At 44.2% G+C, this 18513-nt stretch overlaps 1 protein-coding gene across 1 annotated transcript in view; it reads right to left on the minus strand.

Moving 5' to 3' along the window:
* TRABD2B (TraB domain containing 2B) overlaps positions 1 to 18513 on the minus strand; it is a 292368-nt gene that overhangs the window by 44675 nt on the left and 229180 nt on the right.

Genomic DNA, 18513 nt, shown 5'->3' on the forward strand with positions numbered 1-18513 from the left:
GCTCACATGGCCAAGAGACTAGGTGGATAAAAGAAAATCTAGATGAATTGCTAGTCTAGGCTTCCACTGTGGCCATTTTTAGCATGTGCATGGACTAAATAAACTTCTAACTAACACGGATATCAGAGTGACTCTGTAGTGGCAAAAAGAATATTACTAGGGCTTTGACTCATGAATTGGAACAACTTACAACCCCAGTTGTCCACCCTACCCATCAAAGTTCATGGACATCTGCTCATGAAGAAGCTCTGGAGCTGCTGTACTGCACGTTCAGTGCTTATCTACCTAAAACGGCGGTGATTTGGGAACTGCTTCATCAACCACTCAGCCACCTGCACAGCAGGGTTGGGAGGAGCTGGGATGGTAACCTTATCTCTCCCAAAACACGAAGATTTAGTCCTGTAAATGAGGGCTCTTGGCTAGAAGTGTAAAGGTCGCATTCCTATTCACAGAACTAACAAAGAGCCCAGTAAGTATTGCGGCATTGAAAGAGTTTGCTTATGGGAGTCCTATATACTTGAGGTCTGAACCAAATCCCACTGGAGTCAATGGGAGCCCTCAAAGGGCTTTGGGTACAGACTCAATAAGGCAGTGTAATCCCTCCAAAGCTTTCAACTTATTGTCAGACTCCCACATTGTTTTCAGGATACATTAGACATATAAAGTAAGGAGGCAAGAAGTCCACTAAGGTTTATTAAGATCCATGTAGCCCAGTAACCTGTCTCCAACTGTGGCCTGTGGTATATATATATTTTGACACATACATGTATATATTCATATACATGAATGACACTGAGAAAAGACAGAACAATCCTTCTCCATTATGTCCATTAGCTTCTAGCTCTGCACGGCTGTGTGACCCCCGTTTACACCCAGGTCACTGCATCTCACTGCCAGCTCTGAATAGACCAATTCACCACGAACGTGCTCAAGCCTCAGCCTCCATGTACTTTTTGCCCCGTGACATCTTGCAGCAAGGAGTTCCACCATGTGTCACATGTAAAAACGCACTTGTCTGGTCTGCTGCTGCTTGGAGAACACGTGCTTGCCTTAGGCACAGCGTGTGTTTGCAGGAGATGCCTGTAACTGCCCAGCTCCATGGCAGAGCCAAATGCTTTGCCCAGAAAAAACAAGGCACGCAGGACATGCCCAAATCTCTCTCCACGGCCACTGTGTAAGGAGCTGGTGTAACTGTCAGCAGAGTCACCCCTAGGACACTTCAACCATACTTCACAAAGTCACTGTGAATTTGACAGTAATTCAGTCCCTAGTACTCCCTGAGCCTGCATCTCTCTGCTCACGCTGCCAACAAGGGTGCTAATTCACATCAGTTGTGGGAATGATGTAGTTGTGGGACTTTTAGAGCAACTTGCAAGCACTGGTAAGAGCTTTTAGCCAAAAGAAATCTCTTTAAATGATTAAACGTACATTTGCAGAGCCCTAGTGTGTTCCAGGATTCCTCCACTTCCTTTTAAGAAAACTCAAAATTTCATTTTCCCCTGACTAACTTACTTACAACAAAAGCCAAAGGAGCAGAGAGCAGTCCCAAAAATGTGTTACACACCCTCAGAGATTCAAGAAATGAGACAATTGTGAGTGATTAACTGGATTTGGTCATATCCTGGTTTTTCATGCAGTGGCCAAGGCAAACAAAGGTCCCCATTCTGTCACTGGCAAAGTGACACTGAGGAACCAAAGTCAAAGGTCTTAAAGTCAGACATGTTTCTGAGTCCGTGGTACATTGCTCTACTTTCCCTGAACCGGAGTCTTTAATGCCAAGAGATTTCTTAATGTAAACAATTGTCCTGAATCCAGCAAATCTTTGACGTCATGACAGTATGAAAGAAACCAATTTTAACTGCTTTAAATCCAGAAAAAAATGTTACTATGCAACAGCTCTCATTCTTCATCCCCAAAATGGCAGGACCATCAGCAACACCAGCTCCTCAGCAAAGCCCTCAACTCCTTTCAAGTGATGGATGCAGACTAAAAGGTGATATCTCCTGGACATCCCATTCCTGCCCTCTGTGGGGAGACCATGATGAAAGCTGCTGGCTTGTTGGACTGATGATCTGCTGTGCGGGATGGCAGAAAAACATAAGCACGGTGAGACGCGTGCTTCCACAGGGAACACAGTCACCTTGAGCCATTCAGTCCTCTGCCATATCATTTCTCTTGGTAACTGTCCTCCAGCTATCCAGGAGTTTATGTTGGATTTGGACTGCAATTACAGAGAACAGAGGTGGTTCCTGCCAAGGTAAAACCCACCCACGGGGGGAATGAATGTCTCCAGGAATTCTTCTGAGACCAAGGACTGAATTTCAGTATCACAAATCTCCTTAGCCTCTGCTCCAAGCTTGAGGCTTATTCCTTCAATTTTACCTTTCTTAACGCGAAGGAATATCAGCTTCCATAAAAAACCCACCACCCAACGCCAAATCCCTGAATAAATGAAAATCTTCATTGGAAACTTGAATGTAAATGTAGTTATTTCATTTTAGGTCCACAATTGAACACACACTAAAATATCTTCAATGCCCCAGTTCAACCAAGAGAAAAGAAATCAAAGCAAAAAAAAAAAAAATCAAAACCAAAACCCCACTTCAAGCTGACCCCAAACAACTCTCCGTTCCACACACATCAACAGAGCCTGAAGCTTTAACAACCACTAGGAAATGGCATGAGAAGGTCTTTGCAAAGCTTTACCTTTAGACTGCACTCAAAATTTTCCTGTTTGTCTTATCCCACGTACATCTGGGTAAATCACCACTCGTCTCACCATCAGCTTCCCCTGTTAACACATCCTTTCCACTTGATTGCAGATTTTTATACAGGCTAGCTCTGACTTCTACTTGTCTTAACTTCTCCGCTCAGTCAATTCACATACTGCGATTGCTTTTGCATCCGTCTATTTTACGTCACAGGAACGCTGTTGTGGCCAACTCATTATCTCATTATGCACAGTACAAGCAACTCGAAGTCATGCTCTACCTCAGTGATAGAAAAACTGAAAGTATGAATACTCAAACCAGCAGCCTCTGTAGCCTTTTCTACCCAACGTGGACATCTTCCCAACAGCAATCCATGGTATCCCATGTCAAAGAGTTCCACAGGATCAGAGATACGTGTAAGAGGAAGGTTTGAGGGAAAAGGTGGCACTTGGGAGGTCCAGTGCAGGTGGGTAAAGTGAAACATGAAAACACCCTCATGTCATTGCTGTATTTCCAGGATTAAAGAATTTCTGGAGGAAATATCTTGGCTTGCCTCCTGCTGCTAAGTCCATCATAATTATCCTTCCCAGTTTTAAAATCCAGAAAAAGTTTCTATACGAGAAATTTTTTACATAAAATGACTCTCCCTGGTCACTTATAACTTGGGATAAGCATTCACTTGTTAGATATTGACAACAATATATTACTTTTGACAGCTTATGACATGTAATGAAAACAAACCTAACCCGTACAGTGGAGACAGTTAAGCTCAGCATCAGTGAAGAACATCAAATCCCTGCCATTGGCTGCCCATATGTGCAAACAGAATATGTAGTAGTTATCAGATTTTTTTTATAACATCAGTGGATTTAATTTTTTTTAATAGATACAAAATAAATGAACTTTTTATATACATATGCTGATAAAAACTTATAAAAATTTTCTGCTTGGCCTGGAAATTTTCATTAAAAAAAAAAAATTTAAGCGTAACTATTGAAAAAGTTAGTGCGTCTAGAGACATATCAAACAGATTAGAGAGACAGGGGAATGCTCTTGTTTCTCCATCAATATTCCCTCCTCCATCTAAACCCGAATAAACTATTCCTGCAGTATTACCCAAATTTACCTTGACAGCTGATGAAAACTGGATCCAACAGGTCAGAACACCAACTGCCTCGGGAAATCCATGCAAGTGTGGGAAAAGGAGAGAAAGCAGACATAAAAGATTTTCTAGACAGGGACTTGAAGTGAAAGTCTGTACTTGAGCATGGAGATAGGCAGTACAGTCTCTCCTAACAGTTTAAGTTAAAAAAACACATCAGGAAAGGTGTGGATGCAGTCCTTCCACTCTCTAAGGATAAGGAGATACTCATGGGATTTGCCTGCAGACAAGACCCAGCGCTAAACACAGTCATTTCGCAGCCTGAACACAGATGCAGTGGAGTGGCTAGCATGGCTCACGGAACGCGGGGGGAGCTTCTCTATTAAATTTGATGAGGCCAAGATTATTCTCCTTTCACTCATGTCTTGTTTTTTCGAGACAGAGGATCTGGAGACACTAGAGGAACACGTTATACAGCATGGTTGCTAACATTAATCAAACATCTTCCATCCCTGGTTTGCTTTTTAATTTTTAATTAAGAACTGTGCTTTGGACTACACAAAGCAGATGCATGTAATGCATTTTTTTATCTCCCCAAGGTTTCATTTTTCACTGGAAGAAAGAAAGACTAAAATACTTTGTTTTTTACTAAAAGGTGAAAAATACTTGCGCATGCACATGCACACACACTGCTGAAAAAATGCGTTTTCTTCCTTTCTTAGTGAAATACACTTCTCAGCCAACTCTAACAGTCCCAGCCACGTATTTTCTAATTGACCACAGAAACGAAAGCTCTCCTTTACCATTTCAGACGTTTTGGTGACCCCATCAATAGCATACCTAAGCACAAGGTTGCATTCCTCCAAAGTTAAATGAACTTGGGTGTTCTTACACAGAAAAATACAACCTTGTTTTGATGACAGAAGCAGAAAAATGTTTTTAAGCAAATGTTATGTACTTTATCTAGGTCTAGAGATCTACTACAAATTACTTCTTCTCTTCATTTCACAATTCTTTGTTCCACAGCTTAGAAGGATAAGGGGGTACAAAGGAGCAGGAGATAATTCCCTCACAAAGGACCTCCATTGCCAGAGCCTTTGAAGTTGTGCTCAAAAAGCCTTGCTAGCCCATTAGCTGACACACAGCAGAAACCTGAACTGTTTCCATGCACACTACAAGCAGAGCTATTTTCTGCACAATTAGTCATAAAAAGGGCCAATGTAAACTGTGTCGGGAGGTCTCAATTCTTTACATTCTCCACACAGTGAATCAGACGTTATGTATAACGTTTTGTTGCCATTTAGACCTCGGGCTGCTTTGCAATCAGAAGGCAGCAGTCTCTATTCCTCCTTCTCTCTCGACACTGATATTCGAGCCTCTGGGCACCATCAGAATGTTTATCGCAGTTGGGCTTCACAGGAATAAGTGTAGCAAAAATGCAAATGCCAAAAACTGTGCCTTCACAGTTGGGGCAAATATTTACTGGTTCCTTTGCTCGCTGCCTCCAAAAGTATGCCTCCATTTCTCTTATTGTGAAAGTGGTTGAACTGAATATTTTGGAAGATGAATGATGACTGTGTCAAGAAGAGGCTGTAGTAAGGAACTACAGCAAACAGCTTAGGCCATAACTTCTATCTGGATTTGCTAATTTCTCCATTATAGCACTAGACTCTAACCCAACAGCCTCTAGGTAACAGCATGAATTTACTAGGGGGAACCCCATAATATCTCACATTACTATTTCCTGCCATGGCAGATGGCCCAGACTCATGATGGGGAACCAGTTTTGTGAATAAATCCTCCCAGATTTTTCATTCCCTTCCACTCCTCCTCCAGTATCATAGCTGCTTCTATCCCTGCATCAAGCCATTCTTTGCTAATGAATATCATCCTCCAAAAACTAGAGGGTCTTTCACTCTTTTTCTCAGGACGACTCAGATTTAGATCACTATTGCTGCCAGAGGGTTGTTCCTCTTTCCTCCCACACCACTCACTTTGCTGAAATCTCACCTAGTGCTAGGGATTGCCTTGAATCAGTATCTCAAGTGCACCTCAACAAGGAACAAACATTAGATTTGCACACAGATCTCACTTTTGCAAGTTGGATCTGGATGTATCTAAAAGTTTCCTCCAGCCTGAGTAACCTTCTACCGGGAGGCTTCTTATCAGAGTATAAAGAACGACAGCAGGTAAGGGATTAGGTGGGTGATATGCAGCATCTAGTGATGAGTATGATGTTAGGACTGCCTGAAAATTCTGATTTTATATTTTACCGATAACAGTAAACTAATGAACTAAATTAATGCTTGTGGAGATGCAGCAGGGGAATTTTCTGGGAAGGGCTGGAAGGACCTCAGCGTCTACCCCACCTCCCCCATTTAGTATGAAACAACGTGGGCCACACTCCATGCCAGAGGATGAGACATTGTTATGGTTTGAAGTGGGGGGGGGAGGTCCGGGTGGCACAAGCTGCCCATCAGACCGGACTCCCGTCCCCCTCGGGGCTTGAGCCAATCGGCGCCTCTGCGAATTGCCCTATTTACGTCGGACAAAGGAACCGGAAAGGTGTGCCGGTGCCCAGGAGCAAGGAGACGGGAGGGGGGCACGGCCCCCGCTCCCGGCTGGGCCGGCGGCCTGGGCCGGGCCGGGCCCGCTCCGTCGAGGATGGCGGCGGCGGAGCCGCTTGGGGAACTCGGGGAGAGCCCCGCTGCCGGGGCGCCCACCGGGCCGAGTTCACCCAGACAGGACTGAAATCTAAGAGAAACGGCCACACAGATAAGGGGTCAGTGAAGATGGGACGGAACAACGTGTGCCGCGGCTGAGTCCCCCTTGCGAGCGGCCCCTTTGCAAACAGTTCTCGGTGGAGCAAGCAGAGACCCACTCGCAACCAGTGGATGACCCACGTCGGGAAGAGATGCCTGAGCCTGAGACTATTGTGAATCATGGGCACAGGTAGAGACACATTTACGTATTTTACACATTTTACGCATTCAGAGTCTGTACGGAGACGCATTTAAGGTCGACATGACGACCCACGCCGGAGCACATTTAAAGTTTATTGATGACCCACGCCAGAGCGAGTGGCTGCGGCTCCTTAAAAGCCCAGGACTGGTAAAGCCCGCACTTGGGGCAAATCCGATGGGGTAAGGATTTGCCCCCCAGCGGGTAGGATTCACGCTTTCGCCGTGAGTAGGGGATCCACTGGAGCAAGGGACAATGGTGTAAGGACTCCTTTTCCTTTAAGGGAAGCGGCAGTAACAACTTGAAATGAACTGACCTGCACTCCCCCATTCCCTGCCCCCCTGCGCCGCTGGGGGGAGGAGGTAGAGCCGGGAAGAAGAGGCAAAGAGGGGGGGGAGTGGTGTTGTTTTTAAGACCTGGCCTTGTTTTCTCGTTATTCTCTTAAGTAACCGTTTTTGTGTGCTTTTCTCTTTCTAGGTAGCTGTTAATAAATAGTTTTGCATTAAGAAAAAGCCTCTTTTGCCCGGGACCGTGGTTGGTGGGTGCTCCTCTGTTCCTGTCTCGATCCTCAGCTCTTTTATTACATTTTTCTCTCCTCTCCATTTTACTGGACTGGGAGAGCTGCGTGGGTTTGGTTGCCGAACTCAGCCTAACCCACGACAGACATGCAGTGTATGTATCATCAGCATCCCAAATGCATCCCTACTCACACCTCAGACAGACCAGATATAACAAAAGCTTCCTGGAGGTTGGCATTCATAGAATCATAGAATGGTTTGGGTTGGAAGGGACCTTAAAGATCATCTAGTTCCAACTCCCCTGCCATGGACAGGGACACCTTCTACTAGATCAGGTTGCTCAAAGCCCCATCCAACCTGGCCTTGGACATCTCCAGGGATGGGGCATCCACAACTTCTCTGGGCAACCTGTTCCAGTGTTTCACCATCCTCGTTGTAAAAAATGTCTTCCTTCTATCTAATCTAAATCTACCCTCTTTCAGTTCAAATCAAGAGCTGTGGGTGGGCTTTCCAAAGAGAAAGTGATTTTCAAAGATACAGCACAGAACCGAGAGCGCCCTGGGGCAACTCTTGGGTAGTAACAGCACCCAAATACTACGGACAAAAGATGCTACGAGAGACAAGTCCATGGGTGAGCGAACTGGCACCACACAGAAAATCAGCAGCCTCAGAGACCACCCCCACTAGGTCTGTTGATGCTACCCCAAGGATCCTTGCCATAGAGGAGAGTGTCCCGCACTCAGACAAAGCTGGGAACTCAGCGCTCCACCTTTCAGAAAAGCCTGTCATCCCAGGTTGCTGGCTTTGGTCTGCCACAGGACATGGTTTTGCACTTGGAAATTTCAGTGTTATGCAGAAACCTGGGGAGAAGAGCTGGGGGCGCAGGGAATGTGCTTTCTTCCTCCCCTGTTTGGCAGGAGTATCCGAGCCCAAAGCATGCCTTAAAAAATACTTTGTACAAGCCACGTGCAATAGTCTTGTAAAGCAGGCTTTCATCATAGCCTCCTTACATCATGCTACCCCTTCTCCAAGGCAGATGGAGAAATCATTTTCCCCTCTCGTTTGATGTTGTTCTTCTCCACCGTTGTGAGGAACTGACTCATAGGCACTTTCGGACAGTCAAGCAATAAAACATAAAAGTCCAAAATGCACAGCACTTTGAACATCCAGTAATCCTCCCATGGCTCTCTCTCATTCTTTCCTTGCATGTAATCACCCTTCTCCCCTCTCACCCGTGAGCACTTACAGAATATGCTCTGGAGAAAAGCCACACTGTAGCCAGGGGGAGAACGGAGCGACGAGGGGCCAAAAGTTGAGAAGGTTATTCCAGATTGACACCAGGGTAATGGAGCACAGATTTGTGTTTCCCTGGGGTGTCTTTGAGATCTGTAGTGCAATACTATAATCAGAGCATCTCAGTCTGAAGGACAGACTCACTCCCACAGCCTCTTCTATTTTCTTGCTGCTCCTCGATATAATAAACTCTCCTCATGCATCTCCCCTTCTACTCTTCTTCTCTTCTTAGTCCCTCCAAGCATCCCTCCCGCTGAGGACATGGAATTATTCTGGAGGCATCCAAACGTCACACTCTGGAAATCCTTCTCTGGAAGTGGCCTGGAGTGCAATGCACAGAGTCCTCAACACGCTCAGCATGAGATGGGACTGAGCTGACCAGTTTGGGACTGGTGCCACGCTGGCAGAGCTCTCTGCTTTCAGATCCAATACAGTGCCAACATGTGGGCACAGCCACTTGGTTCTGTGCTACCTTCAAAGTCTTTGCACACCTTCCCTAGCAGACTTGCCATAAATATATCATGAGGAAAACAATAAATTTTTTTTTTTTTTTTTTTTACAAAAAGCTCAACTTTCTTCAAGTCTAAACAGCTGTTTCACTTAGGTTAACAAAAACAACACAAGCGAGAACTGAAGTGAGGTCACCTCCCAAGCATCTCCTCTGGCCTCTGTGTCAGACCACAGCAACAACCGAGCTCTGTCAGACCAACACAACAACAGGGTTCACAGCTGCTTAGACATTTCAAAACGAAGTGACTAATCTAAGCTGGTCAGTCTCACTGAAGAGGATGGGCACCTCAACAGAGCAATTCGTTCCAACCTCTCAAATACCAGGTTTGGGAAGGACATAAGCCCTCTGTGCAATTCTCTCTCCATTGACCACATGGGTGCAAATAGCTCCCTTAACCTCAGTATCTATCAGACACAGCATGATGACCCTCCAAGCTATCCTACCACTGTCCAGAAGCTCCTGAACACTGCACAGAACTCATCCTTTCTCCCCATTCTCCCCTCTTCTGCCCTGTTCCCCACCTGTCTTGCTATGCCAGAGTTTACAAGGGAGGGACAGCTGTGTTGATCTGTGCTGGGCAATGTGGTCTGGTTGGTTATGGGGCCTTTTGGGCTACTTCATATTCTAGCTTTACTCACACGGCATTATAAGAGTTTTTCACAGAGAGAAGGTTCAACAGAGGATGACTCTTTTAGTATATATTCTTAAATAACTCACTGGATATCAAGGATCCAAGTTTAAATGGCAGAGGGAGGTGGACAAGTAGCTCACAATATGCTATCACCTCAGGTATGTTTGAGATACGATGAATTCAATCCCTTCCTAACTATGCTAAGGAAAAGGTCCTTTGGAGGAGTAAAGAAGAAAGCCTACAGATCTGAAGTGTTTATTTTCTAAAATGTATTTGTTGTGTTTGCTGGTATAACTGGAATAATTTACCAGGACAAAAAATCTGCAGGAGGAAAATGATGCGGGTAAGACTGAAGTAAACGTTTGCCTGTTACTTTTTCCCCAGGTTTTGCTGTGAGTGAGGACGGGGCTTGCTCAGTCTGACATATTCCATGGAGGACAGCTATTGGCATCTTTTCCTATAGCAGAATGCCACAACTACATGGGACTTCTTTTTTTTTTTTTTTTTTTTTTTTGAGGTGCAGGCTCCTCACAGAATCATGTTGTTTGGAACACACCTTTCTACACAAAGATATTATGTAAGGTATGACTTCACGTGCGTGTCAGCCATGGAGTTGTGTGACAGGGAACATGGCCCTGTGTCCCTCATGTGATCCTCTGCAATGGACAGGACCAATATACAAAATCTTGGGAAATTCATCCATCCCCAGCGCTGCAGCAGGAGACAAGGAGATGAGTCTAAGGAAAACCTAGAGAAAACCCAGCATCTCTAGGAGTCTTCTCAGAGTGCTGAGACATCTTTGAGACTAGCCCAACCAGCTAGGACCATCAGATCATCTAAGCACAGATGGTCTGGTATGAAACGCACTGTCTTTATGTACAATATTGTTTGCTGATTGTCATCAAGGCTTCAAGCAGTGAGGAAATCAGTAAGGAAATGCAGTCTCATTTTTTCACCTAAGGTGCCTCATTAGTGTGCTTGCAGCCTTGCTGAAGTAGACAACGCACTCCCATCTGAACCGAAGTTATCAGCTCTTTTCACGTAAGCCACAGCCTGGCCCCCTGGACAGCCACCACAGTAAAGTCCCAACAGCTGGCGCTAGGCAGGTAGCCTCCAAGCGAAGTGTTTCATATCCCATCGCAAATCCCCCGAGTCATCCCAAACTAGTCTGGAATGCACGTGGATCTGCTTGCCAAAGCCAGGCAAGGGTTGGAGTAGGGGGGAGAAAACTTGTTTCTATACCTCCCTGCTCCACACTCGTACTTTGCAAAGAAGATAACCGTGAATGTGTTACTAAAACACCGACAATGACTCGATGGAGACTGAGCTCAGGGCAGCTTCAAGCCTTGGAAATCTCCCGGGTCAACAAAACAGCATTTCTCATTGAACTTGTGGAGACATTTCTGAGGCATGGCCCAGCAAGGACTAGATCTTGCGGGACCATGGCTTTTCTTAGGACACAGCCAGTACTATGAAATGCAGCATCTTTGCCTACCGTAGGCAAAGGCTTCTGTCAGGCAATAAGGACCTACTTCATAGCTTGCTGTAGGAAATCAATAGCAGTGAGGACCCTGGTACATCACTGCAGGCTCTGGGAATCGGAAGTTTAGTGACTTCCAGAACTGAACTTATTGAGTTTGTCTAATCCCTTCTTGGCCTCATGGATGCATTTGGCTTCCACAATATCCCGTGGCTGCAATGTCATTATGCGCAGTGTGAAACAGCACTTCTCTGTGTTTATTTTGAACCTGCCCACTGATCATTTCAGTAGGCTCCCTCCAGTTTGCATGAGCACAGTTCTAAACCGAACAACAAAAAAATATAATCTTGCTCTAGTGTGAGATTAAACCATGCCAGGAAAGTTAGTTGGGGGCAATGTCTGTCAAATCTGTGAAATTACTTCAAAAGACTACAAGACAGGCTGTCATTTTCTGTTTGAAAATGAGTTTCAAAACCACAAATCAAAGCTCCCAGTTGACAGGACACGGATCCTTGCTTGTTCTTTCTGGTTTTGACCTCACAGTCAACTATTTTACAGACTATACTGGTTTATTCATCTTTTCCAGGAGCCCCTTTCTGGTGGTTTATTTAGATTGTGGATGTCTCACAAGTGAAAAACGTGGTGATGCCATAGCACAAAGCACAGTGGTTCCTCAGCAAATTGCTGGTCTCCTGAAGTTTGTGGATATAGGACAAGCTGTGCTGGAGCAGAGATTACTGATGCTTTCTAGTCCGCTTCTCGAGCGGCATCCTGCTGGCATAGGAAAACGGAAGCCATTTTACTAGACTTTTTAAAAAAACATGCCCTCCTTAGTCAATATCTTTTTAAATAGAAAATCTTCACATTGTTTTAAGACCGTCTGTGGTTCATGCTTTTCCCAGAAAAATCCAACTGGCCACTGGATGTCACTGTTGTTGCAGAAAAACACACCAGAAAGTTCACAAATCAGGCTGTGAATAAGGTAAGGTGAAGTCACCCAAACCTGGAAATGGTCTTTTCTTTCAGTTAACCAGCACAGTGCTGGTGGCATTTGGAGGCTGCCCTGCCAGTGCAAACAACTGGAGGCAAGGCACACCCAGCGGTGGTGAGGTCTCCATCACCGTCTGAGGGCCAGTCCTCCGTGAAGCTCATGGACCCTGACTCATCTGTTCCGGAGGCATGTCTCCTCTTCTTGCTGCCTCCCCTCTGGTTTTGCTGAGATGTGTCCCCACTGAGCCCCCAGGTCTGCACTACACGTCCAACCTGGTCTCCAGTTTGGACTCAACCCTTTCTCTTCTGCCATATAGCAGAGCATGCTGCAGCAAGCACGTTTCCAGGCTTGTCCTTGATTAAGAGCAATTACACATAGTTTTGCTCTGTGTTTTTAGCTGGCGCTGCTGAAAGGGCAGTTTAGGGTAGTTTTATGACTTTCAAGGTTTGAGCTAATACCAACATCGAAAACAGCTTTGTGTTATGTAGATGATTCGCCTCCTCTGAATTACACCAGGCATCTCCAAATCCACTTGACTACACAAAGGAAAACTGACCTAACAGACCTTCCTGAGCCTTTTAACCCAGCTAAGGATGCCTTTGCACCATCACGGTTAGCCTCGCCAGTGCAGGAAACAGACTTTTTCAAGGAGTGTTTGGAGGCTGCAGGCTGAGGCCCTTCCCTCTGTGAAAGCAGGAGAAACAATCCCAGGAGTCCACAAAACCCTTACAGACTGGGATCATCAGGTGCAGATGGTGGTGCTCTGGCATTTCAGGAGGTATAAACTGGGACTTGCTCCCCACCTTCCACTCCAAGCTCAAGGCTGGCTGCTCGATTCATGCCTGTTCTAACACCAGGAAGCAAACCCACAAAACGAGGCAGATCAAACCAACAAACTATTGCCCCTGAGGAGAGAGGGAAGGCAGGAACACATCACACACGTTTGTTAAGTTGCTTAATACGGTGTTGCAAGACCCTCAGATACATGTGCTGTGGGAAGAGATCTAGAGTACCTAAGCCTGGAGATCTGTCTCTCTTGATGTGCAAAGCACGTCCAAGGCTGTGGAATAATAGAAAACTGAGCTAGAAAGTACCCATTTTGGTCCACCTCAATGTCATAAATCAGGATCAACTCTACCTAGGCAGGATGGATCAGATCAGCTTTGACCCTGAGGATGTTGGTATAAATTAGAGAAAAGATCTCCATAGGACACTTTGACTGCAATATTTTTAAAGCATTAGGAGATTCCTTGGCTGTGTCTTTTCTTTGTTTTTTCTTTCTTTAAAAACAAAACAGAAGAAAGATATGCTTTGGGAAGGACAGACAGTCCTTTGGCTAAAGGTCCTGTGGTGGAAGGAGTAGGAGTTTCTAGCCAGCAATGGCAAAGACTCTACTAGGAGGGTTAGTAAATCTTACCTGTCAAAGAGACCATCAGTGTAGTGGGAAAGGAGCAGAAAAAAGTCCTGTGGTATTTAGAGATTCTCAGCTGTAAAGGTGCTGTACGAATACAAACAGTGGTCATTCCCAAGCTCATATGCCACCTCTCTTGGACACTGCCTGTCACAGCCCAACAGTGACAAGCTCCATCCTGCAAACACTTCCATTCCTAAGCTACTTTGTGTGTGCAAACAGTCGTATCAAGCCTCCGCATCCCCGTGCACAAAGGATACCTTGCTCACAGATGTTAAATTTAACTGACCAAAAGTCATGGAAAGCTGTATTCCTGAAGTACTAATTCGTACATGCTATGCCTGTGAAGTATTTCTTTTTATTAGGAATTTATTCCTAATTAGACATCAAATGTGTATCTGCATTTCGCTCATTACCATTTATCTTCGTGAATTCCACCCACCCAGATCTATTCTCAGCCACATGGCCAAACATCCTGACTAACTTCAATTTAGTTTTTTTCTGTATAAATGTATAAACACGTAGATTTTCTACATACATCCAAGTTTGGAGCAAGCAGAAATATTTGATTTGAATCACCACTGCATTACTCTGGTTTTACACTGGTATAAACACCACCAGTTTTCACTGTTATCTCCTGCTGCCCAGCTGTGAACATTGGGGAAAAGAAGCAACAATGAAGATAAGCACAATTTATCTGAACATCGCTCTCATAACATTGGCCCAGCAAGCACACTTCCAGTGAAACCAAAAAGAGCGAGATTCAGTGATGCTGTCAGTTTTCCATGACACAGCTGTCCACTCTGACACACGGTCACATCCAAAAGTTGAGTAAACTATTATGGAAGTTTACAAACCTCAAAATACACACAACGGATTTTGAAAAACATTGTGGTTAGGTGGGTTCGAGCACGCTTGGGGAATATGTTAAAATCCAAGCAAACAATCTACGCCTTCTCCCCCTTGCTGTTAACACAGGAGCGTGCGCACGCATCGCCGAGCTCGCGCTGCAATTTGTAGCTCCGTTATTCACAGCCTTCACTAAAGCATAACAGCCCCTGTTTGAGTATCGCGAGGCAAAATTGTTCGCACATGTGGACCAACTAGATACACCAAGGCTGCACCCTGATGGTTTCTGAGTGACAAGCTTAATAAGATTATGCTTGATCTTTCTTTTAATAAAGCTGGATGACGTTCAAGCAAAGCCTGGGTTTTGTTTTAATGGTACATTAAGGGAACCCAGAGTTTGGCACAGCTGGAGGCCTGAGCCATCGAACAAAACTTGGCACTGCCAGCACTCCCTTACGATCTCAGACCTCACATAATGAATATTTACATCTATATATACACACACGCACATATATTAAATATCTATCATTAGCTGGTCAAGGTCAATGCTCTGGGTAACAGAGCTGGATGTAATAACAAGAATGATGATGGTTCTTTTTTTTTTTTCTTGTGTTATGAATCACACAAATTAAGCAACCCACAGCCTGCAGAGTCTGCAACATGACGGACTGCTTTTAAACCACACATACCAAAAGGAAGGAGAACAACTCCAAGAAATAACAAAAGCGAAAGAGAAGTGTCATCACCTTACTGTTTAAACCTGAATGCAGCAGAACACGGAGACTCCTGCTTAACTTTATTAACACCAGCAGCCTTAGCCGACTCCAGGGGAAGCAGTCATTTGCTTGAGATAAGTCAGGGCTCGCGTGTTTTGAAGCATTATGGGTTAGAAGCTAAATAGTGTTAGCTGAGTCACACTGATTTAAACCATCATTGCAACTGGCCCAAAGATTACAAAAGACAGAACACAAAGAAATCACTTAGATGAACAGGGAAGATATAATACTGAATTTTTATTTTGGAAAGAAAAAAAAAAAATCCCCTCCCTAATTAAGACTTAGATTTTGGAAAAGGAAAGCTTCTTTAAGGACAAACTGAGCAGTCCCATCTTCCCTTCGCGTCATCTGTGGCAGCTGCTACTCTAAGGGTACAGCTATGCCTCTGCATGTGCTCAGGTTGTGTGTCTGTGTATATAGACAGTCAGTCCTACAGATAAGCCAATGGGTCTGAGGCTTAAACAGAGAGTTTGTGATGGAGCTGGGAACTGTATGAACACGGGGTGGGGATCGTTTAGATTGTGTCATTTATCTGCCAAAAAATTCCTTTTTGGGTTAACCAAAACAGTTCCCAAATTACATTTGCTGAGGAATACTGATGAGGAATTTAAGAGTACTGAAATACTGTCTTTTTGTTTCCAAAACAAAACAAAAGGTTTTATTTCAAAGCATTTAGAAATAATTTACTGAAATGTAATATATGTACATCTCATTTCAAAAAGAACACAAACACGGACATTAAATTAAACAATTAAATACTTTGCACAGCCTGAATTTTCTTCTAGGCTTTTGTTTTGGTGAGAAAATGAAAACATTTTTGTTTGGCATTGACCCAATATAACTTTTCCTTCAACCATCTGATTCAGCCGACAAAACAAGACATAAATCATTCTCATTGCTCTAGACTGAGCCCAGGTCTCCGTTAAAGTGGGTGAATTCCTGATCCTCAGTCTCAATTTTTCCCTTGAGATCTATGGGCAGTATCTCAAAGCCTGAGCTCCGTGGTGGGACCTTCCCCAGCTGTTAAGGATCTACCCATGGACGAGTGGTTCACACTAAGGCCAACTCAATGTCTGACCATGGAGAAGGGGGCCAGAATGGGGGTGTGGCACAGCCAAAAATCTCATTATGGAGTCCTATTTTCTTCCTTTAAAGTCAATAATGAGACTCGCATTGGATTCAATGACTGTGCTTCCTTCTATCTTCAGCTAAAAGCACTCAAATTGACCTCCGGGACTATGCATCTATCCAGCCCAGCTCTTTATTCTTGGTTACAACACTTAATAGTCTCCCCTTGCGTCCAACCTGATCAGAACCTCACTGAAATCCACAGAAAAAATGCCTAGAAGGCATCTCCTGTGCAATCTGTGGCCCTGACTTGCAGCTGGTTTGGAGATGACAGAGCTCCAGAGCACTAAGCACATGGATTTTGAGATGAGCAGAATGTGAATGGGAGACAAGATCCTCTTGCCTAAACAGAGGCGCATGTTATTAAGTAAAGGCACTAAGAGAATATGTGTTCTTTCAGGAATTCAGCCAATAATTATCTGCTTAAGTAATTATCTGCTCCCTTCACTGGATGAAACTGAGATCATCCTTGACTGAAATAAGAAATTCACTGCTGGCCTTATTGGTGTTTTTGTGTCCAAACCCCGCAGTATTTTTCATCCCAAACTCCACCTATAAAACTCTCACACGATATTTTGGCTGCCTATTCTGGTCTATTATATAAGCCCTTTGGCAGTGGCCTGTCCCAGATTTCTCTCAACCTCCACACTTTTTCTCACAGCCAAGTTTCTGCAGGAAACAAAACACTTTTCATTGAGGCCAATTAGCTCAAGAAGGTCAAAAGAAAAAAAAATAAAATCAAAAGGCTTTGGGTCAGTGACAAGAGCAATAGAGAGGCCAAGAAAATGAAAGGGACTTGTTCTGAAAATGTTTTTTACTATGTCAGAGCCAATTCCCAACGGAGTGAAACAAGGAAAACATTCCTAGAGAGATTCGAGATCTGTCATGAATTCCCAAGGCACATTAAGAAGTCTCACTTTCCCCTCTGTCTCTCATTCCTTAGCGAGGTACATCATAGGGCTCCAGAAAGAGGATGATAAGTCAAGAGATCTGTACAGTGGCCCCAAGCATTCAGAGTCACAGCAAACCAGGGACTGGGGAATCATACAGTAATGCTCCAAAATTCCTCTTGTTTTTGCAGGAAAAAAAAAAATTGGAGTCAAAAGTCTATTCAAAAATATTTTCTTTGTGGTTGAGATATTGGGACTGCTTCTCTCCAGAAACACGCACTTGGTTTCCTTGCAAAGTAACTGGTCTGTGCCCCTGCTGCCCCATCTTTAAAAGAAGCATAATCCACTTTCCTCCCAGGAGGACGTACTTCTCCCATTACATGCCTGTATATTGATAAAATTACTGATGACTGAACTTTGGAATGACTTCAGGATACCGTGACCGCTGCCTTTCCCACCATCACCACAATGCTCATCATCAACTTCACGTCCAGGACGAGAAGCCCCACCAGAGCAGCAGATATCTCTTTTTTCCATGCTTGTAGACGTCAGACCCATAGACTTGTTGGTATTAGAACCAAAGCTCGCCTTTCAAATTGTTTGAAGTATTAATTCAAAGGATTACTAAATATCAGACTTGGAGGGCCCAAGGCTCCTATCAGGGGAAAAAACATCACTGTTCTCCAGCTGAGCTTTATTTAATGATGGACTTTGCACTTCCTAATCTCCTCGGAAAATAAATGCCACATGGCATCACAATATATCGAGCAAGGGATAGTCAGGCTCCCAGCAAATAATTCATAACGACATCTTTTGGGTTAGTTTTTATGATGCTCTTTGTAGGACAATGCTGCAAGTTGATCTTGAATATTTCACTATGAGAACAAAATATTCCTCCTGACATCTAGCTCTTTGTTCACGAGTTCATTTTTTCTGATGACTAATTCTGAGTTCATGCAGAGTGTGTTCAAGATTACACGGATTCATATTCAGTTGACCATATCTGAGAGGATTATTTTAGTGTGCCCCAGTTTATGGCCCATGAAACATGATCCCTCTTGTCTCTGTTTCTCTCACTCTGCTGGCAGTATTATTCTAACAACCAGTACTGGGAACTTACATTATCAGCATAACAGTGGAAACAGTATTTCTCTCTATGAAAACCAGCTCTCATTCAGTACCTTACACTTGCTCCACTCTCAGTGCCAACAGCCAAAGAGAACCCATCGAAATGTGATAATTTTTTGAAGAAAACGCCCTT

The sequence above is a fragment of the Tauraco erythrolophus genome, chromosome 10, assembly GCF_009769465.1.
Source record: "Tauraco erythrolophus isolate bTauEry1 chromosome 10, bTauEry1.pri, whole genome shotgun sequence".
In the NCBI taxonomy this organism is placed as follows: Eukaryota; Metazoa; Chordata; class Aves; order Musophagiformes; family Musophagidae; genus Tauraco; species Tauraco erythrolophus.